The 27,639-nt window shown below is 38.8% G+C and overlaps 1 protein-coding gene and 1 long non-coding RNA gene across 10 annotated transcripts in view; both read right to left on the bottom strand.

Moving 5' to 3' along the window:
- diaph2 (diaphanous-related formin 2) overlaps nucleotides 1–27,639 on the bottom strand; it is a 421,028-nt gene that overhangs the window by 82,217 nt on the left and 311,172 nt on the right. The window lies entirely within an intron of this gene.
- LOC146524969 (uncharacterized) overlaps nucleotides 1–27,639 on the bottom strand; it is a 34,681-nt gene continuing 7,042 nt past the window's right edge. The window contains exon 2 of the long non-coding RNA XR_014868809.1: nucleotides 1–27,097. This is a non-coding gene — a long non-coding RNA (uncharacterized LOC146524969). The remainder of the gene's footprint in view (nucleotides 27,098–27,639) is intronic.

A 27,639-nucleotide genomic window follows, 5' to 3' on the forward strand; every position in this document is an offset into this window, starting at 1 on the left:
TTAAATTGCCACTCTGTAGTGGTACATCTTATCAGTTTTGAACTGTCTTTATTTCATGTGGTTAAACACTAAAAACTAAGTGAAGCTGATATATTTGAAAGATAAACATATTTAGTCTAAAAGGAGCAAAATAGCAGCTGGTCACGAACCCCTGGCTTACATAGCAACACAAGTTTCTGACAGTGTCATATCTGACAGTGCTGGTTTACACGATGTAAGATACAAAGTGTGGTGTCAGTGCAAAGCATTGCTTTACTGTAGGTTTTAAATCCTCTTTCTCTTTGCCAAAACCCAACCTGCCCTTGTACAATTTCAAAATGCTGTCTTTGTCCTAGTACAGTGTCCTCATTACTGTGTTTAATCAGTGCACGGCATGCCAAAAAGGCCACATTTAACATCAGTAAGCTGTGATTAAGGCCGCTTGTTTTCATCACCATAACGTAACATCAAAATCATATCCAAGTCAGACTTACCCTAGATGTTAAAAAGGCTTTTTGGAGCCAAACTCAATTCAATGTCATGATAAATCCCAAAGAAATAGACAAATAAATTTGTGGGCAAAAACAAAGTTAAGACAGTTTTACAATGGCCACCTATGAGGATGGCAATAAATTACCTGCTTTGTTTACCTGTGCGCATGAGAGAATTATTAAAGTGCTGCATAATACCCTACAGTGGGGCCCCAAAAAGCCTCCTTAATAAATCTCTTGTAACCTAGTTCCATTAATGTTTATTTAATGCTTTTGCTTGCTGGCCCTTCCATCCAAGGCCCCACGCTAAGCCTGCTTTTCTCCAAACCCCACTATCCCTGCTCCCTTTATCCCCACACCTACTGCCAACAGCCCCTGTGGGCCAAATTACACCAAGGCTGCCCACTGACTGGACATAACCCATCATGTTGAGAGCGAGAACGGGATGAGAAAGGGATGAAGGAACTGAGAGCAGAGGCAGGGCAGACAGAGAGAGTGAGAGAGAAGGTTGTTCCTTAATAAATTAATGAATGAGTAGACTATTTGTAACTGTTGCTGAGTAGACATTCAAAAATCTGCATTTCTGCTTGCATCACTTCTCTCATCTGAATATAAAAACTGAAGAAGTGGGATAAACTTAAATGCTTAATACTGTGGGGGGGTTAGGAGGGCAAGCAGGTGGAAGCTGCCAAAATTTAAAAGAGGCACGTGGCTTCATATTGAAGGATACAGTGTGGAAAATCTCACAACTAGATCTCAGTATTATACAATTGAAGTCTGTTTTCTTGCTCTCCCAATTAAAGTACATAATCCGCGCTATGATGGCCTTCTCTCTCTACTACTTTAAAATTTTCCTCCACAGCACATCGTTCTCTAGTCCTCCACCCTTGGTGTAATACATGTGGTCGGTCTCTAGGGGTGGGGGGAAAAATGGATACTTTGTAGCATGGTGATATTTTGTTTGCTAATAATGTATGGATACAGGGACAGCAGAAATCGATATTTTGTTACAAAAAGGTTTTTGTGCTCTGACTTCAGAGCATGTTGATCCTTTTTCTGAGCAAGAATCCTGACATTCCTTCACTGTCCAAATGTGTTTAACTTTTTTATGGCAGCAATAAACATGACAGTTTACTTATTTTAATTTAAGACATGTTTTATTTTAATTAAGTTTAAAACTTTTTTATTTAATGTAAAATTATATTTTGTTTCAAATTCTTCAGTTGCTGAAGGGGCTGCATAGTTTTCATAAACTGCATAGTTCAGAATAGCTATAATTGTACCAGATGGTTGATTCAGTTAAGTTGGACTAGACTGTAATACAAACCGTTCAGTTTGTCAACAATCAAACTGAAATGAGAGAAAGACTGAGTGTGAGACTTTGATATTAGAGAAAATGAATATTGATAAAGTTTACCTTTATGTACAGAATCTGAATATCGCAAAATATTTTGAAAAATTGCAATAATATCGTATCGTGCGTTAAGTATTGTGATAATATCGTATCGTGGGATGTATGGTGATTCCCACCTCTATCGGTCTCTAGCCAGAATTTTAAGTTTATGTCAATGTATTTTGTTGGAGAACTTATTTACTCACTAATCAATGTAAATGTAAGATTACAATCTTCTTTTTTTCTATCAAATAACATCAAAAAAATGGTTTCATTAAAAAGAAATGCAAGAAAACAGTGAGAATTCCTCTCATCAAGTTCTATTGACAAATCAGGTTTAGTAGACATTGGTTGCATGCAAGTAAACAATCTATGTAGAAGGCAAAGGAGAAATTGTATTTGCAATCATATGTAACACAATTTTTCCATCCCAAGACCTCTTGCAACAATAAAAAGCAAATAAAAATAAAACGATTTCAGCAACAATAATCAAAAACTAAACATACCTTCTACAATCACTTGATAAATGAACACAGATTGCTAAAAACATGACAAAACGTAATCAGTAGTTAAATATATGTATTAAAAATATGAATGTTTTAGGTGCCTTAAACCTCGTATTTGTCTGAAATGTGAGCCTATTTGTTGTGCTTAAAAATGCAAGAATTCAAGACAGGCTCATTTTACAATGTGGGAATAATTAAATCTGTACCAAACTGAATGCCTTAGTGAAACAATGCTCACCGAAAGCTGCTGGATTTTGTCCAAGGTAATCAAAACAACACCTTGGATGAAAATCAACAGCGTGCCACTGAGAAATGCAGTCCTGTCCTATCCATCTTTGTCGTTGCACACTAAATTGTATTTCTTTTTTCTGCAATTTCTCTTGGATGTTGAAAGGTGCCAATAATGTCGTGATTAATGCTATCAATTACATTTTCTAATATTAGAGCAATCCTAACATATTTCTTCTGTAGGTTTAGGTCGTCTCTGTGGGATCTATTGCGTGACTCCTTGTCTGTTTGTGACACCGGCAGTGTGCTCGGTGTCGCTGTTATGACGCAGAAAGAATTTGGGAATTATCTGACTGCAGCGCACATCAACAGTGCCTGAATCATTTGCATAGTACGAGGCATGTGGTGTATATTTAATACTTGTGATGAATGTATTTTCCACACAACAGAGGCTCAGTGAATTATATTACCACTTTGACACTGGGGTCGTGACCTTTACTCTCTCCACACTCCTCTCCATCATCTCACCTCCAGCCCCTGCCTCCTCTATCACTGGAAATTAAAAGACAGATTTAATGTCAATTTTACTGTCAATTTATTCTGCCTGTCTGTGTCTGAAATATTTATACGTGCAGAGAGGAAGGTTGCTTCTACTTAAGCATTCAAAGCTCTTCAGTACAGCACCCAGCTGGTGTTATAACAACTCAATGAGGGGGAGACTAGTGGGTGTAATGACTACATCTGATAAAGGAAAAGAGACTATATGAATTAGAAATGAGGGGATTAGGTCCATGGGAATGACCTGTTGAATCATGGATAGGCTATTAAAAAAGCTGTCAGAGCACAGGAAAAAATAATTTGGCAAAAATAATTTGATGTCCACTATCGTGGTGCTGGTGAGTAAATCCGAAGACAACACACACCCACGCTTACACAAAACACACAATTTTATCTTTGATAACCATTTTTGGTTGTCGTCATCCTTTCATCCTTATCCAAAATAATCTCATGCCACATCGATGCCCGGGGCCTGCGCCGCCGCTCTGTGTAATTTTCACAGAGCGGAAACATGACAATGCAAATCCACTGTGTTTACAACGTTTATACTTGTCAAACTCTAAAAGGTCAAGTCTCTTGCTTCCCCTGATCTAATCGGTAAACATCAATCCCTTCCTAACATTACAATAACTGGTGAGACGGCCCCTCGAAGAAGAAAGTATGTGCAATGCAGCGATTACGTTTCATTTAATAGACAAAGCTTGTAAACATTATTACATAGTTCAACAACCACAAAAAATGCAACTCGACCAATTTTAAGTGCAGAATGCTGGTGCACGGAGTTTGTAATTTGGGAAGCTAATGATACCCAGCGTTGCACATTTATTGATTTGTTCTTCAGTGAATCCAACTATCACATTGTTCCTTCAGCATAAAAAGACTGTGGAACGTAGAAGGAAATGAGAGATTGTTTGGTCTCATAATTATAGGAACTCTCTTTCTAACGCTTAATCACGTTTAGATGTTTTCACTGTGCACCTTTGGAACAAAATGTATTATTGGTTTATCAACTACAATGCAAACTATAGCAGATATTGACGCAAAAGTTAGCTCACCTTAGTCCTAGTTAGTACATCATACTACAAACAAACCCTGTTCCTCACCTACTTGGCAGGAAAATCGTCTTTTCTTGCTTTATGATCAATTTAAAAGACGCGTCTGGCTTTGTTACTGTGGGAGTAAACAGATGCTTGTTTCTGTAGGGCACACGGTATTGACTTGTTTTCTTGTGTATAACCTGCCTTTGTAGTTCTAGCTGACAGTGACAGTGATGAATCACAATTGTTGGACTGTAATATTTGTTTATTGAGCAGGATCTCGCTCTGTCTTTTTCATTTTAATGCGCTTTATCAATTTCTAATTATCATTTCACCAACTGATAACACTGTCGTAACCATGCTGTCGCTCTGCTATTCATATAAGTTAGGAAGCTGTGCGAAATATAAACACAGACACTATCATTTGTAAGTGAATAGCAAACAAATTAAAACTAATTAATTGGCAAAAGGTCAACATCGCAAACATGACAACTGACTTTGTGTCATTATTAGGGATATCAGCCACGCTGCACAACTGAATCTGTCTTTACCAGCCAGCTGCAGCCTCTCCAAAACATGCAGCATTTGCTAATATTCAATTAGCAAAGCATGTTTTCAAGCTGCTTTACTTGTTAGTTTCTAAACTTGGCTTAAAGCAAATTATTACAATCGGTCCAAGATTTAAATTGTTGGGATTGTTGTGGTGCTCGCTTTATATTTTATCTACAAGCTACCGATAGCTTCAGCGCTGAAAAGAGCAATTTGACCTAGATTTGCTCACAGCTTCTCCAGATTATATCTTCTTTATGTAATCACCATGCAGAAAGTTGAAAGTGGGACCTCTTAGGTGGCCACTTAATGCATACCTTCTAAACACACAAGCAATCCAGTCAGGCAGTGTGGTTTGCAAATGGACTTCATGTCGAGCTGCCTTTGATGTGTGCTTCCAGACTGCCGGAGTGTGTTTTAAATGTCAATGGGATCTCCTGCCTTCATGCTGGACGGCTTCAACCTTTTATGCAGCACCACGAAGCAAACAAGAACTGTTGCTAAATCTCTTGATATTATGCAAATTATATTGATATAATGTAAATAACTCAACGATAAACTCAAGTGCTGTCTGTTTGGATAGGCGGATGAGAGCAGGGGTCATCTGTTGGATGTGCAGTGTATTATTTTTTGTACTGTACAATTCAAAACAATGACTGCACAGACTGATTTATTCAGATCAATTGGAAATGTGAGTGAAAAAGGGAGAAAACCGAGATCTAACAAGGTCTACCAGTGTAGCTTTCACACAGCTTTCATTAACCCTTTAAGACCTACCATAGAACCAAGTCCGCCAGAGCTTATATTATATTTTTACATGCTGTAGAGCCATTTGTGGGAGCATTTCAAGTTGCTATACATCAATACAACCATTACAGCCTAAATTTTAATAATATGTCTGCATTAAGTGCATAGTAATTACATAAATTGCAAAAAAGTGCAATAAACTACAAAAAAATTGAAAATCGTTTTTGTTTTTTTAACATATATTTCTAGTTAGAGAAATTTAAGAGGCTTATCCCTCAAAACTGTAAATACAAAAAAGTTGCACAAAATAGTTTCCCACCACAGGAAATTTATTTTGAGTGTCTTCATAGTTTTATTTTTGAAATACACCAATTTTTATACACTGCAGGAAAAACTAAAATAAATATTATAATGCAAATTTGCATGAAAAAGCAGCATATGCATCAAAATAAACTATTTCCAGCAGTGCAATATGAGTCCTAAGCATCCCAGAAACGACACAGAAAGTCATAAAGTCAAAGATAACTTTTAAAAACACCAGTATAGGCTCATGAGGCCCCGATGGTAAAAAAAACTACATTTCCGCGAAAATTACGTCACTTCCGGTTTCGGGCAGGTCATGGCGGACATGCAAAAGTTTGCGCTGACGTCTATTCCAATGTAGGAAGTGTTATGAACAGCTGATCGGATCGACAAAGCGTGTTTCTGGAATATTATGTTTTTGTTGCTGCAAGCGCTTTTTATGCAGTTTTTGCAAAGCTGTATGTGGAAGGAAACTGTGACCGAGGACAAGCTGATGGCATAAGATGTAAGTACAACTCCTCCGGTTTCATATGCAAAAAAAATTATTGCGCTAGCTCACGTGGTTGCAGAGCTACCGGGATTTAAAAATAGTTATGCAAAACAGAGCGTGCCGCTCTGACCGGCTTTAAAGGGTTAAAAAGTTCAAATGTAATAAAAATTGAACGCTAAATGTTTTCCTTATTTTTTTTCCGTAATATAACAAGCGTTTTGTTTTATCAAAGGTAAGGGTGCTAGAGGCAATATCTCTTATTTGATGATAATGACGGCTTTCAAAAGCCAGAATGTCTCTATGAGAACAACTAGTTAACAACTGGCCAAGTTTTTAATTTGTTTGTACAAAAAGAAAAAGAGGCAGAGGGAGAGAGAGAGGGGGAGAGAGACTGTATATTGATTAGATTCCTTCAGTCAGCCCACCGGCCCAGCAGCGAGCGTGACAAGAGTACAGCTCCATTCAATAGCCTTATCATTACCACAGCACAAACCCATTCAGCAGGTCATCCTGTTTGGCCTCCGGTTTGGTGTGTGCACGAGTGTGAACGCGCGTGTGCGCGCACAAGCGTGTGCGAGCGTGCGTGTGCGTTTGAAAAAATAAAACAAGTTTCGATTCTTTAAGCCAATGAATCCCATTTTAAGAGTACTTATCGGACATTTCTTTGTCCAGAGCATTTTCAACCTAATGAAGTGTCCTAGGAGCAGAAGGGTAAGTGAAAACGAGATATTACCAACTCAAGAAGATTGTACGGCACAAGTAAAGTTTGTGCTATGTTGCTCACCATCATGTGGCTTTGAAATCTAAACTTCAGGTTTTGTAAGAACTTTGGCGACATGAGTATGTGTCCTATAACTGTGTGATTGTGCTCTGTGGATGACGTGCTGTAAATTGCACTCAAAGAACAATGAGACATTCAAAGAGTCAGTGCTGAAGCATTTGAAAAATGAGGCTCCTTTAAATACAAAAGGACAACCCCGTCCTTTATTAGATTAGAGTCAGACATGAGTGGCACAAGTAGCTGTCAAAGACGTGGGGCTGGAGAAGAAGAAGGGGAGAAAGGAATAATGGAGCCGTCTCCGTTGGCAACACAGAAGCACAGAGACTATTTTTAGCAAATTAATTTAAGGCTCTAAATAATTAACTGATAATTATCTGGCAATCAAGAGTAAGATAAAATGATCTCCCCAAGAGTTTTTTTGTCATGTGGCTCAGCGGGCAGACGGAGCGGCTTTGTGCGACTCGCCAGTCAAAAAGCTGCTGGGTGTCACAATGCAGAGAGAGGAGGAAAAATAATTGACAGGGGGGAATACAGTAAGATGCTCGCTAGAAGGCAGGCGAATTTGCCAATGTAGTGCCTAACGAGTGACAGAAAACTGGCACTTAAATTGCATTTGTGTGTGGAATAATGGATGTGTGCAGCAGCTGTTATACATGTAAATATAAATACCGCGATTAAATTGACATGCGCATTCTCGAGACGTCACTGTGCTTTAATAACAAGTATGAGTAGATCTCATAAATCTTTATGAATGTTCAACAAGTTATGAAGATTTTCGACGTTGCTGAGCTAGAACGGAGAGCGGCGAATAAAAGTTCAGGAGTTTAGTTAGAAGTTCAGGGGAGTGGTAGTGGATGCTGTGTGTACAAGTTAGGTTATCTCTGCACCTGACCCTGACAAGATTCCCCTCTGAAGACAGAGGGAAAAGAAAGGGGGCGGGGGGGCACTGACAAGCAGTTGATGAACTGCCTCTGGCTATGTGTGTGTCCTCCAACCTGTACAAAAAAGTACTTTCATTGCCAGTATTTTCTTTCCCTTCCTGTCTTAATCTCTTTGGTCCTCTCATATTTCACTCTTTAGCCCGTTACTTCTTCTGGCCTCCCACTATTGAACCGCTTTCAAAATAAAAGTTGCAATGGGTTATATTTTCATAGGACAGGCTGTCAAACAAAGTGTGCAAATCTGTCAATCCATCTCTGTCTTGGTGAAATCTTGGACACTTTTTTAACTCACTTATTTTCAGCGTGCGTGTCGAATTGCAAAAACTTGCTGAGTGGTGTTGTGACGAGAAGAGGTAAACGAATGGAACTGAGCACCGCCTATCTGACAGCAGAATCAAGTAAACACATACTGTAATAGCTGCACAGGAAGGATGTGTAGGCATGTGTTTGCATACTGCACCCTTTTTAAGGTTTTGGGATTAAAGAAAGAGCACAATTAGACTGCCGGTGTGATGTGCTTTGGTGAGAGCTAAAGTTGACAGGCCTACCTAGCCTCCCCACTACGCAACCTTTTATAAAATCAATGCCACCACTAAACACAACTGTCCCCTGTGGAGCCGGGCCCTGTTACAGCCTCCTTCCCCTTCTAGTGTGGGGAGGAAAACACAGACAAACAGATAAATTAGAGCCTCCCCAGCTGCACTCCTCCCATCCTCAAGCCTGTCTACTATTGTGAAATGACAACAGTTACTATCAGTAATATTAAAAAAAAGACTTTTGAAGCAAGAACCCCTGCATTGTTTTTGAACCAATTATATTTCTTATCTGTGAAAATCACTGGCTTGATTGGTTGCCAATGTGTGATAAAGCAAATGGTTTTGGAGCCTCTATACACATCCAGCAGGATCCTAACATGGCTGGACCTCAGAAGAAAATATTTGCTCGCATTATCTCTGTGGAGATACATGAATTATCTCTCTAGTAAATGCTGCAAGAAGTTTGTATTATCACAAGTTGAACAAAAAGGAAGAAAGCAGCAGGGAAAGAACGAAAGCATGTTATAAACACGCATTAGCAACATTGTGTCTTTTTTTGTTGCACATCAATAAAGAGACTGTTCTTCAAGCACATATTTAATGGTGTACCAGCACAGGGACATTGCAAACAGTTTACTGTGATTGTACTGTTGGGAAAAAGCCCGAACGACTCACTGGCAAATGTATCATGCAGTCATTGCTTTAGTGTATTGACAAGAAGATCAATATGTTCATCTTTTTCCATAAAGCGCTTGTCAAATTACAGTTTAACAAAAACACATAGCAGCACTACAGGTATATAGGTTTGCTGTGTTACCTTCTACAATTGCTCCATAGCACTGTCGCTGCAGTCATTTGGCAGTCTGTTGCTCTAATTTGCATCAGATTACATGCCCACAGAGGTAAATTCTCTTTAATGGGTAGCATCATCCTCTGCAGGTGGCGGGGAAGAAAACGTGAGTTGGGGACACAAAAAACGATCTGCCTCCTCAAACGCTCACTTGTCAAAGGCTGATTGCTGCTCTGATGACATCCATTTGTGCTCCAAGATATTTTCAACTGCTCAGTCTCCGTCTATTAACATTAGCCGAGGCACTTCAATGTGTGCAGATTAACCCGGTTATTTTGTATTTTGTTATTTTAATTACCTTCTGAAAATCTTAAAGAGTTGACAAGCCACAACACTATTCCTCGAATGATGCAGTTTATCCCACATGCTACTAGGGATGGGTATCGTTTAGGTTTTATCCGATACCGGTGCCAAACCGGTACTTTTGAAACGGTGCCGGTGCTTAAACGGTGCTCAAACCGGTGCTTAAAGAATGGAGAACACAAAATTGGTCCAAAAACCTCTCATGTTCAGCTGTTTTTTTGTAAAAAGATAACAATGTTAGCCTTTTCTGCAGCTATGGGGCATATATGGTATCACTCTTGGCTGGAAGCAGCTTAAACAATGGAAAAAACACAAACTTTGTCCAAAAACCTCTCATGTTTAACTGTTTTCCACTTTTTCTTTGGTCATTTTAGCCTTTTTGGCCAGGGTGAAGGGAGTATCTGCCATCAAACAAGAAGACAGCTGCATGTAGCTATGATGATGTTTGCTAGTTCACCTTACATGCATTAATGTAATAACGTGGTTAGCCTACTCAACGTAAATTACACACGAACAACATTAAGCTACTCACGCAGAGAAGAACGGCTGCTGCTGCATCATCATCCTCATCATTTCTGCTACACTAGCAGGGCTCCGGGTCCGTTAACAGGCACCACACACGCAGTAGATGTGCTCGGTGTGAGGTCTCGCAGCAAGCTATCAAATACGGCGCATTTCTCGGCTTAAAAAAAAACCGCTATGTCGCCTGGTGTTTCATCAGATTTGAGGTGTTACCTCCTTTGACAGTATCACAGTATCAGCTTAAAGCACTTGTTGCAGGCTGCTGAGTTTGCATATTTTGCTGTGAAGTACAGCAAGACTTTTGACCGCTTCGCCTTGGACATTTTAATCTGTAGCTCTGCTCTAAAAGAACATACGTACCTGGCCCCGCCTACTATCCTCGGAAACGTAAAATGATTGGCTAGAATCTAAAGTGTATCACAGCTCAGGAAAAAAAAGCACCGAAATAAAGCACCGAAATGTGCGCTGCTTTTCGGTCTGGTTACTACCGTTTATGTCAGAACCGGTGCCATCATGGCACCGGACACCGGTACCCATCCCTACATGCTACATCTGTGTTCTAATTGTCACTTACAGTAATGTGTGTGCTTGTGTTACAAAACAGGTGATTTAACTAGACTAGGTGCTGCTCGCCTTTTATCAGTGTGGGCAGGGGTGGGTTGTGGGTTGATGGCGGCATTGAGCAAGAGAACAATCTATATCAGTCATTAAAATGCAAATGTGTTTACCAAGTCTAGCTTTGATGCTGCACTAATAACAAGCAGTGTGGAACAATCGTGAATCAAACTTGTGTAGCGACCTATTGAACGCACGCCGACGCCATGTAATGAAACAAGAGCTGGAATAAGAACAGTTTTGACAGTCAATACAAAATCCTGTCATTATCTGAGAATGTGAAACAGAGAATTAAGCAGCACACGATGACGCTGGCACGATTCCAGAAGTGCATTTCAAAGGAAACCTAGATTCTATGGCCTAAATGAAAAACCAGTGCAAGCGAGACAGACACGAAATGCGAGTGCTCCCTGAAAATAAACATGGATTGAAGCACAGCACCTGTTTATGCATTGTAATCCAATACAGCTGGATAGACTTTGCAGGTAGCAGCACACAGGGATTTCCTGCTTATTGATAAGGCAAAGTGATAACAACACGCCCGCTTTCTCTCTCCATACTATTTCACTTTAATCTACTGTTTTTGGCTTGTGACCTCTAAAGATTTGCACGTGATGCTTCATCACAGTTTGCATAAAGACAAACAGTATACAACTGTGAGTTTGTTTTATAAAGAGTCATTTCTGCATCTCAGATTTTTGGACTTGGTATTTCTTAGAGGCCTGATTGGGATGAGAGTGGGCGAGCAAGAGGGGATAAAGAAATACAAAACAATCAAACAATACATTATTGTTTATATTAAAACAATATGATAAAAAAAAAACATGGAACGAAAAAATAAATAAAAGTTACTAAATAAAAATACTTAAGGAACACCTGGCAGAATCTTTCACAAATAATTAGTAATGAGATAAAATCGCCTCGAGAGGCTAAGTATTTCAGAAGTAAAGAAAAACAAAACTTCTTGGACCACACAACAAACTGTAATTTTGTCAGTGTGATGGCATCAGCTACTCAGGGGTAAATTAGTCCATTTTTCACTTTATTAGTTTGCTTTGTAGTTTTCTTCATTAATATAATTCATTAATCATTTGGTTAAACCTAACACAGGTATTATGAGGCGCGCACATAGTAACATTGTGTGGTTTTTCTAAAATGTTTTGTTATATTAATTATGTTTCTCTTTCTTTGAGTTACCTGGTTTGGGCGGTGGCTGTTTCCTGTCTGGGCAAAAGGCGTGGCTGAGGACTCTGGGAACAAAATGCCTGCTCAGCAGGACCAACCATGGGCTTACCAGGAGCAGGGGTGTTTTAGGTTTAGTTAGGCTATCCTGTGCTTAGTTAATATTAGTGTGTTTTTGTTTCCCCCCTATTGTGTGTAAATGGTTTGGCCAAATCATTATAAACGCGACCCTCATGTGTCTTTGTAATTAGGTCAGTTTGTGAGTTAAGTTGTGTCTCACTTTGTTTTGTTTAAGTTTTTGGAAATTACTTTTCGTAGAGTTATATTTAGTTGACCTCTTTTATGGGCCTGCTAAGTATGGTTTTTGAATTTTGTTAATTTTGGACTTTTTGAGGGTTAAAATAAAGAAAACCCTTTTTGAAGATATTTTTTGCCTGTGTCCTCTTTGCTTTGGCTGCTTGGTCCCTCACAGTCAGATCGCACCATTGAAAATGCTCCGAAAGGCAGCGACAACACAAACGCGGAGAAAAACTCCAAATCAGTGACTCTGATTAGCAAAGTGAGAGGTAGCAGACAACAATTCGCTTTTTGTGTCACAGATGTCTGGCTGTCAATCTAACTGTCAATGTAGTCAATCTAAGCAGTGGTGCCCTAAATTCTGCCTTACTAAAATCTGAACACGTGACTTCTAAAGAAATCAATCACTGTAAAGTCGGTGATCGGCCATATTGAGCAAGCCTCCACAGGCCATTAGAGGAAACTGATTTTTGGGGATTTTTGTGTTACATTAAAAAATAAAAAATAAAAATAAATAAATAAAATGAGCCCTGGATGTTGACTGCTGGGTTTCACACTTTCTTTTCTTTGTTTGTTTTGGAAACAGGATTGTAGCCGTCAGGGCACAAAAGTTATTCCCAGCTTATTAAATTACTTTTTTTAAAGCTCTTTTTGAAATGGTATGATATGAATGTAGTAATAAAAATAATTTTTGACCTTTTCATGACTTAGTATGAGGCGCCGTACAAGCCAAAATTCATTCTTTCACTCTCACACACATACATTCTTCTTTCACACACATATATTTTCACTCTCGCATAGTTTTATTTTAATTTTTATATTTAGATATTTTTATTCTCATGTTTACACATATTTTACACACACATTGCAATATTGTGCTCTCTTGTACATGTATTTTAATGTACATATTTACAAATTTTCACTCTGACATACATGCATTTTCATTTATGCATTCCTACATTTTGCTCTCATTTACATGCATTCAATATGCATTTAATCTCACAAATAGTATATGTATGTAAGAAGAGAATGCTTACATGTCTGAAGAAAATATATTTATGCAAGAGAATAATTTATGTGAATGAAAGAGTTTAATGGAAACGGAAGGCTGGGTGTCTGCACCGCTGTGATTGGCTGAGAAGCACGCGCGGGTCACTTTCAAGTGTCTGACAGCGTGGAGGGGGGAGAAGAAACTCGAGTTCTTCAGCGAGCTGTCTATGGCGTTATTTTTGTGCCGCTATTCTGAGCGCACGTAAAAAAAAATTTGAGCGCAAGTAAAAAAAAGTTTGCAGGTGTAAGTGTTGCATTTTGAGGAGAAATTTACTTTGAGCGAAGAAAAGCTGAATTTGAGTGAACAAAATTCATTGCTGCGTGCAAAAAATGTATTTCAGTGTTTGTTATTATCCACACGCACAACAGCAGCCCCTCTCGCTCAGTTTTTGTATTTGCGCTCGCTCGCAATGTGTTGCCCGCGCTCTCAACATTTCTGCCCGTGCGCGCTCAACTCTGGGAAAGTTCGTCCACTGCCTCGTTTGAGTTTTGGACGAAATGGATTCTGGGATATTGCATTTCATCATTTCGAGCTGATTGGAGACCAGAACAGCCAATCAGATATTTTTGCATCCAAGTCTGTGATTGGCTGGTTTTGTGGCACAAATATAACGGTGTACACAAAGAGTTGAGCGCGCATGGGCAGAAATGTTGAGAGCGCGAGCAACACATTGCGAGCGAGCGCAAATACAAAAACTGAGCGAGAGGGGCTGCTGTTGTGCGTGTGGATAATAGCAAACTGAATGAAATACATTTTTTGCACGCAGCAACAAATTTTGTTCACTCAAAGTAAATTTCTCCTCAAAATGCAACACTTGCAGCTGCAAACTTTTTTTTACTTGTGCTCAAATTTTTTTACGTGCGCTCAGAATAGCGGCACAAAAATAACGCCATAGACAGCTCGCTGAAGAACTCAAGTTTCTTCTGCCCCTCCATGCTGTCAGACACTTGAAAGTGACCCGCGCGTGCTTCTCAGCCAATCACAGCGGTGCAGACACCCAGCCTTCCGTTTCCATTAAACTCTTTCATTCACATAAATTATTCTCTTGCATAAATATATTTTCTTCAGACATGTATGCATTCTCTTCTTACATACATATATTATTTGTGAGATTAAATGCATATTGAATGCATGTAAATGAGAGCAAAATGTAGGAATGCATAAATGAAAATGCATGTATGTCAGAGTGAAAATTTGTAAATATGTACATTAAAATACATGTACAAGAGAGCACAATATTGCAATGTGTGTGTTAAATATGTGTAAACATGAGAATAAAAATATCTAAATATAAAAATTAAAATAAAACTACGTGAGAGTGAAAGTATATGTGTGTGAAAGAAGAATGTATGTGTGAGAGTGACAGAATGAATTTTGGCTTGTACGGCCGCTCATAACTTGAGTTGTTCACTACAAGACTTGTAAGTTTCTTCCCACAGCGATATAAGAGCTGAACAAGCCGTTTCACTCCTACCAGGAAGAGGAGAGCTGGACACTCTTATCTGCGCTCCCTACGCACATACATACGCATCACTATTGTATTACTTTTGTGTATAAACAAAGAAGCAAAGCAGTGGCAGAGTGCGAATCCTTGAGCCACACTCTTGGGTGCGAGCGCTCTGTGACCGCCTTGCAAGTAAAAACTGCAGCGTGTGTGTTTCTACTCTCTGACTCTCAGCTGAAGAAGAAGTGTCTTTAAACTAAATCTCTTGACAAAAACACTGAAATCTATCAAGTGACTCAATTATAAATTGGCATTGTTATGGAGAAAAATAAACAGGCGGTGGGACAAAACAATAATTCATCTGTAAAATTTCAATAAGTGCTGAATTAACCTTGTTGTAACCCTTCCTGTATTGACTAGTTATCTGTGCTCCAGTGAGAAACGCATCCAGACTGAAGTAAATAAACTCCAGATAAGCACAGCCACCTCCCTTTACACGGCACCAAGTAGAGAAACTGATGTTTAGATGAAAAAACTGACATCAAAAGAACAAAAGGATCTAAAGCCATTACAAATACTCACACAAAGGGACGAAAAACTCAAGGATAGAACATTCAAATGTAATAACTGTGAGCAGTAAAAAATAAATGTACTTCCAATGCAATTACTGCAAAAACATTAATGTGTACTGCAGGATCGTTTGGAGACTGTAAGTTCTAGTATGCTGGGCAAATACTGCATACACATACACAATCAATTCAAGTGTAATTCTGCAGCTCTGCAACCGTTTTAATGAGCAATTAATTCCTTTTTAGTTCTGAGGTATAACATTAATTGTTTGTATTCACATTTACGAAATGATGGCAAAAAAAAAAGATAACAAAGGCGTGGGGTTGTAGAATTAGCCTGAAATTTGGTTTTTCCTTCTATTTGCAACAAGAATGAGAGAGTATAACATTGTTCATTTACAAAGAATTGACTCATGGCATCTTTTTCTTTTTTGGAAGGGTCCAAAAATCCACTATATGCCCTGGGAGTCATTTTGGGCTGTGTTCAGAAAGTCTTCTCTGCTCAGCTCATCTTCTCATTTATACAATCGCTCAGAATCATGAAAAGAGTTAGAAACCCTCTTAAATGCTCGGTCAATCTGAGTAGAATGGATAGAGAGGCAAAAGGAGAGGCAAGCAAACGATGGTGAGGGAGACAGGAAGAGTAACTGACAAGTAAGAGGAGGGACAAATCTTGTGCAAATCATGTCATCTCTGTGAAAGCAGACAAAAAGTTAAAGATGGGCATTACTACAAATCTCAAGTCTGACTTTCATTTGCCAGTGAGCCAACGCGCTCGCTCTTGTGATCTCTGAAGACGACAAAAGCGCTCAATGAACAGATTACACATCGTATCTACTGTCCTACAGTATGTAGCAAATCTCCAGCACTGAATCGCTTCCTCACATTAATGGACTCCATTCGAGTTACATAATTAATGTTTTGTTTTTTAATAGTACGTATGTGAAAAAAACACAACTTTATTTCATATAAAATCACAGCAATCAGTAGACTGTGAAATTAAAACTAATCTCAGAAAGGATTATTATCTCTGATCAGTCTGGCATCAGGGAGAATACTTGATACTGTTCTGTTTCAGATCAAATCTAATAAGCTTAAAGGTAAGTATAAGGCTTAGTATTCATTTGTGGATAGAAAAGCCCATTCGGTACAGAGTTCACTTGTAATATGATAAGGAGATATTGTTGGGGGATTAGGTTATCTCCCTAGAGATCTATTAGTGGATAAGTCCTACTGGCTGTCTTATGAATCATTACCTTACTGGTTACATTCTGATCTGCACATGCTCTCACCCTCTGCTACCAACAGAATGACCATCTACGCATGCAGTCACATGCTACAGTTTGATTTAAACTCTTATAATTGTGCATTTAAAACACAACAATAGAAGCCCAGCACAGAGTGCCAAAGTAGTGCGCTGAAAGATCACAAAGCGTGCCACTGAGCTTCAGTCAAAAGACTAAAGAGCTGGGATTCAGCGGATTTGCAACCTGTGTCTACATCACAGCGGGGCATATTCATTGCACTGTGTCGGATGATGAACCAAAAAGGTAGGGAACAGATGCTACATCAGCTGTATGCCATGGAATAATGGCCAAAGTGACAGTAAATAACACAGGAACTAATCTTCTTCATGGGAATGCAGTTTTAGCCTAACCAGCTCTATTAGAGCGCTTTAACGGTATTAGCACAATAACCGGAAGGAAAAGCCTGGAAATGGAGACACATTTAGCAATAATTACACAAAGAATGCCACAAAGTTTAAAGGCATTCCTAACACACTGCTACTATGTGTCCCCAGTCCCAACTGTCGTATTTAGCAAGAAGGGGGAAAGACAACAAACTGAACAGTGTTTCTGCACACAGCCTAGGGGTTAGATGGGTGAAATTCAATCCTCCTTTTTCCACCTGTTAGAAATCTATTATAGGCCAATAAGGATGCTGAGGGGAGAAGGTTTGAGATATTTCAGGTCAGCCTTGGAGGTTAATTGTGGAGTCGTCTGTCTGGTCAGCGAGGGGATCACTGTGTGAAACCAATCCTAAAAGCAGGGGATGAACAGTGAGTGTGGATGCCGTTCAGGAGATTAGAACCGTTGATGGAAGAAGCAGAGACTCAACGAGAGAGAGAATGAAGGGAAACATGAATGTACAGACCTCAAATCAAGTCTTTCACCAGGCTGCCATTGCTAAGTGGGTTGGAAATTCTCTTATGTGTTTAAGAGTGGTTACATGTAGCCAACAAAAACACCGTAGCCAGCTCTACTTAGATTTAAAGTGCAGGGTGCAGTTGAACCTTTCCTATAAGAAAAGATCTAGTTGATAAAAATGTTAAAATGTGTAAAATCATCAATAATAAGAAGGCAGGGACACACGCACACACAAACACACAAACACAAGACATCCTGCCCCATCTGTCCAAGTAATTAAAGCGGGGAGAGACTGATTAAACTCAAATTTAATCACATTCATGGAAATCTAAAGGAACTTCCATTAAACTAGTGCTACTCTTCTTTTAAGATTACTGTTTTAGAAACACACACACACACACACATGGAAATGAAATAGCAAGAAAATAGCAGGCACTGAGGCTAGAAACGGGGAACTGTTTACTTTGTTTTGATGAAGGTCAAATTAAACCACCCAGTGTAGGCTGCGGTGGGGTGATGATAAATATTTGGCTGTCTTTTCAGATGTACAGTGAAAAGACATGGCCCTCCTGTGGGCATCGCTCCACATCTCTCGGGCCGCCTCCGTGCCAGTCCCATTTCACAAGTTGTTCTACATCTGTGACACGAAAACACACAAACGCTTGCACATATACATGAACGCGCAGAGGCACTTTCTCCCAGATACCCACACGTACAGAATGTCCCTCATCACCTTGCTCAGAGATGAATGAGTTCGCTGCTGTCCTCAATCATTTTAATCACTTCAATGGAAAATGTCTTATTCACAGCTATCATTTCACACTGCCTCGCAGCTATCTCATGTATACACATTTCAAGCTTGCCTTAAACACCACCCTTCACACACACACACACACACGACTGCCATTCTCTGATAGTTCTGTGTAACAGAGCACTGCAAAACCCATCCTACAGTCTCTCTCTCACCAGTGATAACAAGATGCCTAATGACATTACTGGCTCTCTACAACTATTACTGATAAACCCTTAAATAGACATGCATATTCACACTCACACATACTACCGTAAAGTTTTATGCAGCCAAATAAAATCAATACTTTAAATCAATATAGCACTCTCCTACACACACTTTCCTAGTTTTTCAAGGTGCTTAAAAGGTATGTTGTTCCAGTGCTTTTGGGAGGCTTGCCAATGTTCTCCTGTACATTTGGACCGTCTCAGTTGCCTCTGCTCTTCCTCAGAATGACTTCATGGCATTAAGATCGCGACTCTGTGACTCTGCGACTCTGCAAAAGATATTATAGCCCTGTATATGTTGGGACTGCCGCCTCGTCTTGTCAGTTAGGATAGCACTTTATAAATCTGGCTTTATGGATGGGGTTAGAGATTTAATAAAAGAGTGGAATTCATATGCTGTCCTTTATCCCAAAATCTTTCCAGACATTAGCCTATACAGATCTCTGATATATGAGTTTTCAAAATGTAGAAAAATAAATGGAAAAGCTGTTAAATGTTTTTTTGTTTTTGGAGGCCTTTATTGCGAGACAAGCTAAAAATAATGCAGACACTTCATTGCTGCCCTAATTTTCAGCTGGTGCAACAGACCTGACCTGTAATCACCTGGTAACCTTTGTTAGTTCAAATCATTTTAGTGTTACCAAAATTCAAACAGGTCATGTAACACAAAAATAATTACTGTGAGGATTAAACTACGATTATCTGAATGATCTGAAGCACACATGCTTCATTCCTACCCATGGCAATTCAAACCATAGTAACTGTTTAATAAAAATTATAATTCCATGCTTAACATTATTTTTATGCCTTAAAAAGGGTCACCGTTATGTGTGAAAAAACTAAAGTACAATACAGTTAATTACATTTAATAAATTTAATTTAGATTTGTTCCTTGGATTTTGGGAAGTTGGATAAAAGAAGAACCCTGCTGTGGACCAACTAACATCCAGTATATGATGAAAATTTAGTGCAATATTTAATATAATGCAAAATTATACTGTAGACTAATTTGTTGAAATGAATGTTGTTAAAAAGGCTAAAACCGTGGGTGGCACACAAACCGCTATAGCATAGTAGTATTGTGTTGTCAATACTTTTTTGTGAAAATCCAGCAACAATCCTAAATATAATTATATTAGCAGTAATAATACAATAACATTTATGACAAAAATAGTTGCTACAGTCCTCTTTATAACCATCACATCAATTAATATGTATTTACTGTTTATCACCTGGAACAAAGGCTTATTAAACATTTATAAATTACATTCTAAAAAATTAGATTTCCTCATGCAAAGTGTAGGAACAGAGCAATGGAGTACATGAAAGTAGATTTTTATTGCAAAAGGAGCACCATGACCTTGTTCACAGAAGTTGAAGAATATGACCGCTGCATCAAACAAGCTTGAGGCATCATAACCTCTGCTGTACTATCCATCACAAATGTGCCTCAAGAGTGTAGAGCGCATGGAAACTGCAGTCAGTCATTCAAATTGCTGAAATAATTCTTTAGTTTGCTACATCGGGTTTCAACTTGCCTCTAGAAACAATATGGAAACCTTTCCGACCAGTTTTCCATCACAATTATAGATAATGTGCTCCCTACAGATGAAAATGCTGTTCGATTGGACTTTTACAAAAAAAGGTTTTTGGGTGTGTTGGTAAAAGTTGCGACAAAGCGTTACGGTGGAACAACACTTTGTCACCACCTTGCTGTTAAAAAACACTAATGAATGTGTCCTTTCAGTTAACCTTGCTTGCTATCTATCTTGTCTTACAAAACTTTCAATCCAAATATTGGATATATAAAAGTGCCCAAATGAAGTGTACAAAGAAAATGATTGGAACATACACGATGAAACATAAAAAAAAAGGAAAATGCGTGTTTGAATTTTACTTTTGGGATAAGCAAAAGACACAAAACGCATTATGAAAAGCTTACGTTTTGTTGATCAAAGTGTTATTTAAAAACCCTGTAAAACATTTGTATCTATTTCTTGCCAGGTACTGTCTAGGGGTGGGGGCAAAATGGATACTGTGTAGCATCGTGATATTTTGTTTGCTAATAATGTATCGATACAGGGACAGCAGAAATCGATACTTTGTTACAAAAAGGTTTTTGTGCTCTGACTTCAGAGCATGTTGATCCTTTTTCTGAGCAAGAATCCTGACATTCCTTCACTGTCCAAATGTGTTTAACTTTTTTATGGCAGCAATAAACATGACAGTTTACTTATTTTAATTTAAGACATGTTTTATTTTAATTAAGTTTAAAACTTTTTTATTTAATGTAAAATTCTATTTTGTTTTAATTTACTTTCAAATTCTTCAGTTGCTGAAGGGGCTGCATAGTTTTCATAAACTGCATAGTTCAGAATAGCTATAATTGTACCAGATGGTTGATTCAGTTAAGTTGGACTAGACTGTAATACAAACGTTCAGTTTGTCAACAATAAAACTGAAATGAGAGAAAGACTGAGTGTGAGACTTTGATATTAGATAAAATGAATATTGATAAAGTTTACCTTTATGTACAGAATCTGAATATCGCAAAATATTTTTAAAAATTGCAATAATATCGTATCGTGCGTTAAGTATTGTGATAATATCGTATCGTGGGATGTATGGTGATTCCCACCTCTAGTACTGTCACAAACCAATGACACAACAGCTCCTGGGATATAACAACAACAGCAAAAAGTACATTTTAAAGTGTTCCAGTCTGCAAAATTTTGAATAAAAATTCAATACCTCCTATTTGTATTTGACTAATTTTGTAAGCTCTAAAAAAAAAAAGAATCTGCAAAAATTCGAGGACATTTTTTCATATTTTTCCGACCTGCGTGACGGTCCTTGAAAGTTGCTGTTGAAAGAAAGTTATATTTTGTCGCTACAGTTCCTAACCAGTGTTTTTAAGTTATGAAAGAAAGCTGCAACACATCAAAGGAAAAGTCCAGGGATCAGGCATAAATCGTCAACACAAAAAGTCATTTCAAGGTCAAGGTACTAGATGCATCTCACACAGTCCCGATGCTGTTAAATTGCATGGCTTAAGAGGCTAAAAGAATACACTGTGAGTGGGATAGTGAGAAAAAGACAGAAAATAGAAAAGAAGATGGAAGCCATTCAAAACATTTTTGCAACATGTCCATTATTATTTTAATATCATTGCTATTGGAGTTAATCCCAGTGGGTTCAAGGATTTTATCTCCTAAAATGATATCGCATCATCCAATGAAAAAATACTGATGACTGACAAAAGGTCCCACTTCACAGGAAACTGATATTAATCATCAGCCCAACCAGAAGGACTTTTAGGGGACAACTTATCTCAACCTATCATCTTATGCAGTGATGAGACACACCTACCAATTAACTGGTAGTTTATTGTTAATAAAAAATAAATGAATAAATAACACAGTTAAGCACAGACTGTTGCTTGGACAAGAAGTATATTAGACCTGTTGATTAAAGCTGTAGATGCAGTTGTTTATACTCCATTTGAGTAACATTTCTCACATATTGTTGATTTGATTTGATTCAGCGCAAATAAGTAATCATGGTATCAATATACAGTTACCTGCGCATCTCAGATAGGAGTATGGTCTATGAGCCAAGTCATTTATGGCAATCTTTACCAGATTAGGGCTGTGCGATATGACCAAAATCTCATATCCCGATATAAAACATCTATCGTCCGATAACGATATAAATCACAAAAATGTAACATTTTCTGTAAATTCTCGACCTGCGTGAAGTGTTTCCAGCTGTGCGTCATGTAGCTGGAGTCGAGTGTTTTAACCGATGCATGAAACGTTACATTTTTAGACATAAGTTGTAACGGCGCCGTTTTCTTTGTGAGTATTTATTACACGGCGTGCTGCGGGGAAAAGCCTGTTCTAACGTTTGAGTCTAAGGTTTATTTTTTAGCACCTGGCGGCTCTTTTTTACTTCTCATCCGTAAATAATCTGCTCTGTCACGTGATTCAGTTTATTTTGAAAAGTCTCAACAGGATCTTGAGCTTTATTGTGAAAGGTTTATGTGGAACATAAACAAGCGGACACGCAATGGTGTTACCGTCGTTGTTGCTAACGACAACACATAAAAACAGGCGCTTGTCCGTCGGTAGTGTGGTTATATTAAATATAAGACAAAGAGAGAACTTTAAGAAATTAATAATAACTACAGTGACATCAAAACCATGAAAAAATATTGCCGTAAACAGTTTATTTTGCGACACCACGAAACAAACGACAGCGTAAAATGAAACGATAATGTTTTTATATCGTCATCCGATATATATCGTTATATCGAACAGTCCTATACCAGATATATTAAGTTAAAAAAATAGACTCACAGAACTATTTCAAGTCACACTTTGCATTCAAGCACCTTAAGCTAAGTGAGTGACAAAGAAGAGATGCAGCACACTGACTGGTTCAATTGACAAAACAGCCAGTCACTGCCTGGGCACATTTATTGGCCTGCAGAGGCACATTACTATGTTCCCGGCATTTGTTTGGCTTACTCAATCATAGGAGCATCAGTGCTTACCGATCGTACCGAACAAAGATTTTACTGTCATTTTAAGGTCATGCAGATTTTAAAGATTAACCCTGTGCTTTGTGAACACTTACATTGTAGGCAGGAAGTCATACATGCCCATTAAGTCTTCAGACATAGCTGTCAGTACTGGTTAAAAAGTTTTAATACAGCAACACGATCAAGGTCTTTTGTATAGAAAATCAGCAGTACCTGCATTTTTGTGAGTGCCTGAATGTGACGAGGTAGCATGGAGTTACAAGCTTCTCAGCACATGTCATCAGCAAAGAATATCCTCCAAAAGCTGGAATTCAACACGGTGTTTTGACAATTCTGTCTCGGCCTTGACTGGCAGTGAATGCCAGCCAATCCCCATTTGAAATGCGACAAGGAAAAACAAAGCCTGTCAGAATGAGTTGGTGAGATGTCTACTGAGAGCCACATGTGGTGAGAAAGAGAGATGGGCGAGAGAGAGAGTGAGAAAGAAAGAAAAAGAAGCGAGAGAGAGAGAGCGATGAGAAGAAACTGTTCCTTCTCTACATGACTCTGTCCCTGAGACAAACGTCATGCTGCTCCCCCCACAGTGGGTGACTCTGACAGGATACTGTCTGTGCAGCACTCCCCCTCTGTGTGATTGATGAGCCTCATTTTGCCAATTAATGGAGAATCCCCTGTTGACTACCATCAGATTGCCGTTTGTAACTGTTAGTGTTTCTGACTGTCACAGATTCATTTTAATTAGCGATCTCTTTCTCCTCCGACTTTTCTATTGTGTCTCGAATTTGCAGAGCTGAGTGCGCAGTGACATGCCAGGGAAATGGCCCACTGTGTTATTTGCTGTCATTAATTTATTCACAAAATGCACCGCTTAAACTGTTGGAGGCAAAATCTTCTTGAAAGAGTCAACTGTAATGTCAAACATATAACGAATCTTATGATCAATTAGCAAATGTGAAGCAATTAGTGCACTTTATTTGCATAATGAACAAGTAATTGCTCTGAAGAAAGCAAATCCAGTCAATAAGTTTGGCAAATGATTGTTGGGGTCATACGTACAAGCATGCTGCCACAGAGATGTCCCACAGTCATGCAGAGGCAGCGGTCCGTGGGTTTTGTCAGGGGAGAGGAAAGCTAGCCACAAGTTATAAATCAATAGAGACCCAGTAGCAAACAGTTGTACAACAATATATTCCTTGGACAGCAACAGCAAGAAAGTAATAACATTACTCGGGGACAGTAAGTACTCAAACTTTGGAATGATTTACATTTTGCAGTGACTTTAAACCTGCATACTCTGCAAGGATACTCAGGCCTTTTTGTAGCAATTAATACTACAAAGTAGGGATGCAATGATACCAATTTTTTCAAACCGATACGATACCGATACTTGGATCTGAGTACTTGCCAATACTGAGTACAAAAACGATACTTCTACCACACACACACACAAATGCAATTAATTGGAAGACAGATTTTATTTTATTCTCTGCCGATAAAAAATAAAATCGTAATAAAAATGACCACAAAAAAATTTCAAGTGAAAAATAAGCACTGTTTAATTATTGCAGTCTCCACATTGTAATTTAACAAAATATCACTGAACTATTGGCACTGTCTCGAGCTTTCAGAATAATAAATAAACACTTCTGTTTGGAATAAAATAAATACAAATTAGGTTTGAGAATAAAATAAACTTTTAAATTATTGCAGAGTGTCCAATTTCATATCACAGCTCGAGTATGCTGAGAAGACGGTTCAATCCTATGTTTTCCACGACTGGCATTGGCTGGTCATCCAGAGCGATAAAATGAGTCAGAGCCTCTGTTATTTTAACTGCCCGTGGATTTTCTCTTGACATTTTTCATCGCTTTTCCAAAACCTGAGTTAAAGTTGGCTGTTCCACACTGCTGACATTTTGTTTAGCCTAGCTACAGCAGCCTCCAGTTTCTCTTTTTTATCTGGAGCTGCCAGTCTCACTCGCCTAACCCTGTGTCTGTTTAGCGCGGGATGTCCCCCTAGTGGCCAATCTAAAATACTACAACAGAAATGACAAGCCACCCTCTGACTAATGAAATAAGTTGGTATCGGTTCATGGCATCGGTTAACTTTTACGAGTATGAGTACACACACATTTTACAGTATCGGCCCCGATACCCGATACCAGTATCGGTATCGGTGCATCCCTACTACAAAGTAATATACTGGTCTACACTGGAATAATTAAAAAGCTTTGTACAAAGGCTTGCTTTGTGATCTACTTGCCAGCATTAAAAGCTACTTATTTCACATATAAATTCTGCTATAGTAGATGTAACATTACTATTAGTTGTCATATAAGCCGAGTGAATAGACATAACAGTTATTCAAAACATGCAAACCATCTTTTTTAAGTCAACCTATGTCATTTAACTCCAAATGTCTTCTATTGTGTATTCACATGGAAACAAAACAAGCATTGTACACCCTCGGTGGCTCATATTTACTAGACAAATAACTCCAGTCACGTTTCCCATCCACTTGCATTTGATAGAATAATTTGCCAACAATGGGCCTGCCATTCACCTGAGTCTCCGGGATTTCATTAAAACATCAAATGAAAGTGAAATCATGAGCCATGACGGTAGAGAGCGGGGATGGCTAAGCAGAGAAGCGTGGTTGGTGTCTACTGCAGGATTAGAGCTCAGCAACAAGTGCTCAAGGGGGGCTTTGCATCAAACCCAGGAGCCCATGACAAATGAGGGCGACTGGGCCTCTGTCTATTACCCTGCACTAAGCCCAGGCCTTTTGGGGAAGTAATGAGGTGCAGATTGAAGCCTCTGCCACTGGGTCCTTAGCCTGGCTTTCAGTAGAGCAGAAATAATCAGCGGAGACCTGGGTCAATAGTGGCAAAGCTATAGAGCAGCTGAGCAACGCATGGAAACATGATGATAAAACCGATTAACTAAACAAATCATTTTCTATTCAGAACATGACAGCTTTTTATGATTTATATCCTCTGCATATATTATCTATTAGCACTTGAGTCTTTGTGCTATATGTGAACTTTAAACAAACATTATAATAAATGTATTCAGCAGGGATGCAAAAAAGTGATTTGGACGCCAGAGAATATGCCGGAAACCCAACAGGATACAACCTACCGCTGAGGAGACCCTACAAGACTGATAGGGCATGAGGGCTTATCAGTCCAACAAGTACATCATGGCGGTACCTCCCATACTCCAGCACCACATCCGTTCCTGCATCTAGAGTCTACAGTCCAGGGAGTCTATCAGCAAGCTTACTCTGCTGGTTAATGAAGCTGCCACATCAGGCCAAGTGTCACAGCCTAACAAGATACTGATTGGCGAACTCCGAGGAAATTCTCTCGTATGACTAGAGAGCACAGAAACGGTCTGGCAGTAAACACGACTGGCGACAGAAAAGGCAAGTGAAGCACGATCTTTTATGTTGACAATAAGCTGTGCGTTTCTATTTTGCAATTTGTAATTTGTAACTATAAATGTAACAATGTTTGGCAAGTTCCCAGTTGACACATTATGGGTGTCACAGAGTGATGTTACTGACACTGATCAAACTGATCATGTTACCAACAGCATTCGTTACCTGGATAATTAACCTAACTACTCCTGTCTAACCCAACAGAAACTTTACCGTTATCTTAATTTTTGATGTGTAAGTTGCCGCGTAACCTAATGCCATTTTAAATATCAGGATTAAACCATGGATACACGGATACATGGAACCCGTGTACATCACCGAATGCTGAGTTTCAGACCTTGTGAAGTTTTATATTTACTTCAGTTGCTTCCTGTTTTTCACCTACAGTAAATGAAAACCATATTCAGCTGGTAGTCAGGTGACTGCCATTAAAGAACTATTTTTCCCGCCTGGATCCATTGCAATATTACACCTGTATTGTAAAGTGGTTTTGAAGCGTTTGACTAAATCTGAGCAGAAAGTAAAACACCTCAGTGCACTATAGCGCTTGTTAGCTATTAGCCTATAGAAATAGTGCCTACTGTCATGTTCCTGGGTCTGTTAACCCAGCGTTTTAAGTTTTAGTTTATTTGTATATTGTTTATGTTTAAGTTCATTGGATTAGCGAAGTTCATTTGGTTATTAGACTCGTGTTTTCTTCCCCTGTATTTAAGTCTCCCTCACCCTTTGTGTTTCATGCTGCGTGTCTTATGTTATCAAGTTTGTATTATCATGTCTGTCCCATGTTTCCTGTTTTATTTTGAAGGAGTCGTGTGTTCTTTGTTCATTGTATTTAGTTTCACTTCCCTTGTCCTGTCATTAGGCTCATGTCAGTCAGCTGTTCCTCCATGTGTTCCCACCTCCTGTGTATTTAAGTCCTCTGTTTTCAGTGTGTCATTGTCAGGTCGTCTGTTGTCCACGCCATGCTCCCAAGTTTCTTGTCTAGGTTTTTCTCATCGTTTGTTTAGATTTCCCAGTTTAGGTTTGTGTTAATTTTTCTTCAGTTTGCCCTTTGTTTGTACCTTTTTTACCAGCCATATTAAACGGCTCACTTTTTGTTAACATTTCAACTTCTGTTCC

This window comes from Neolamprologus multifasciatus, chromosome 2, assembly GCF_963576455.1.
Source record: "Neolamprologus multifasciatus chromosome 2, fNeoMul1.2, whole genome shotgun sequence".
NCBI lineage: Eukaryota > Metazoa > Chordata > Actinopteri > Cichliformes > Cichlidae > Neolamprologus > Neolamprologus multifasciatus.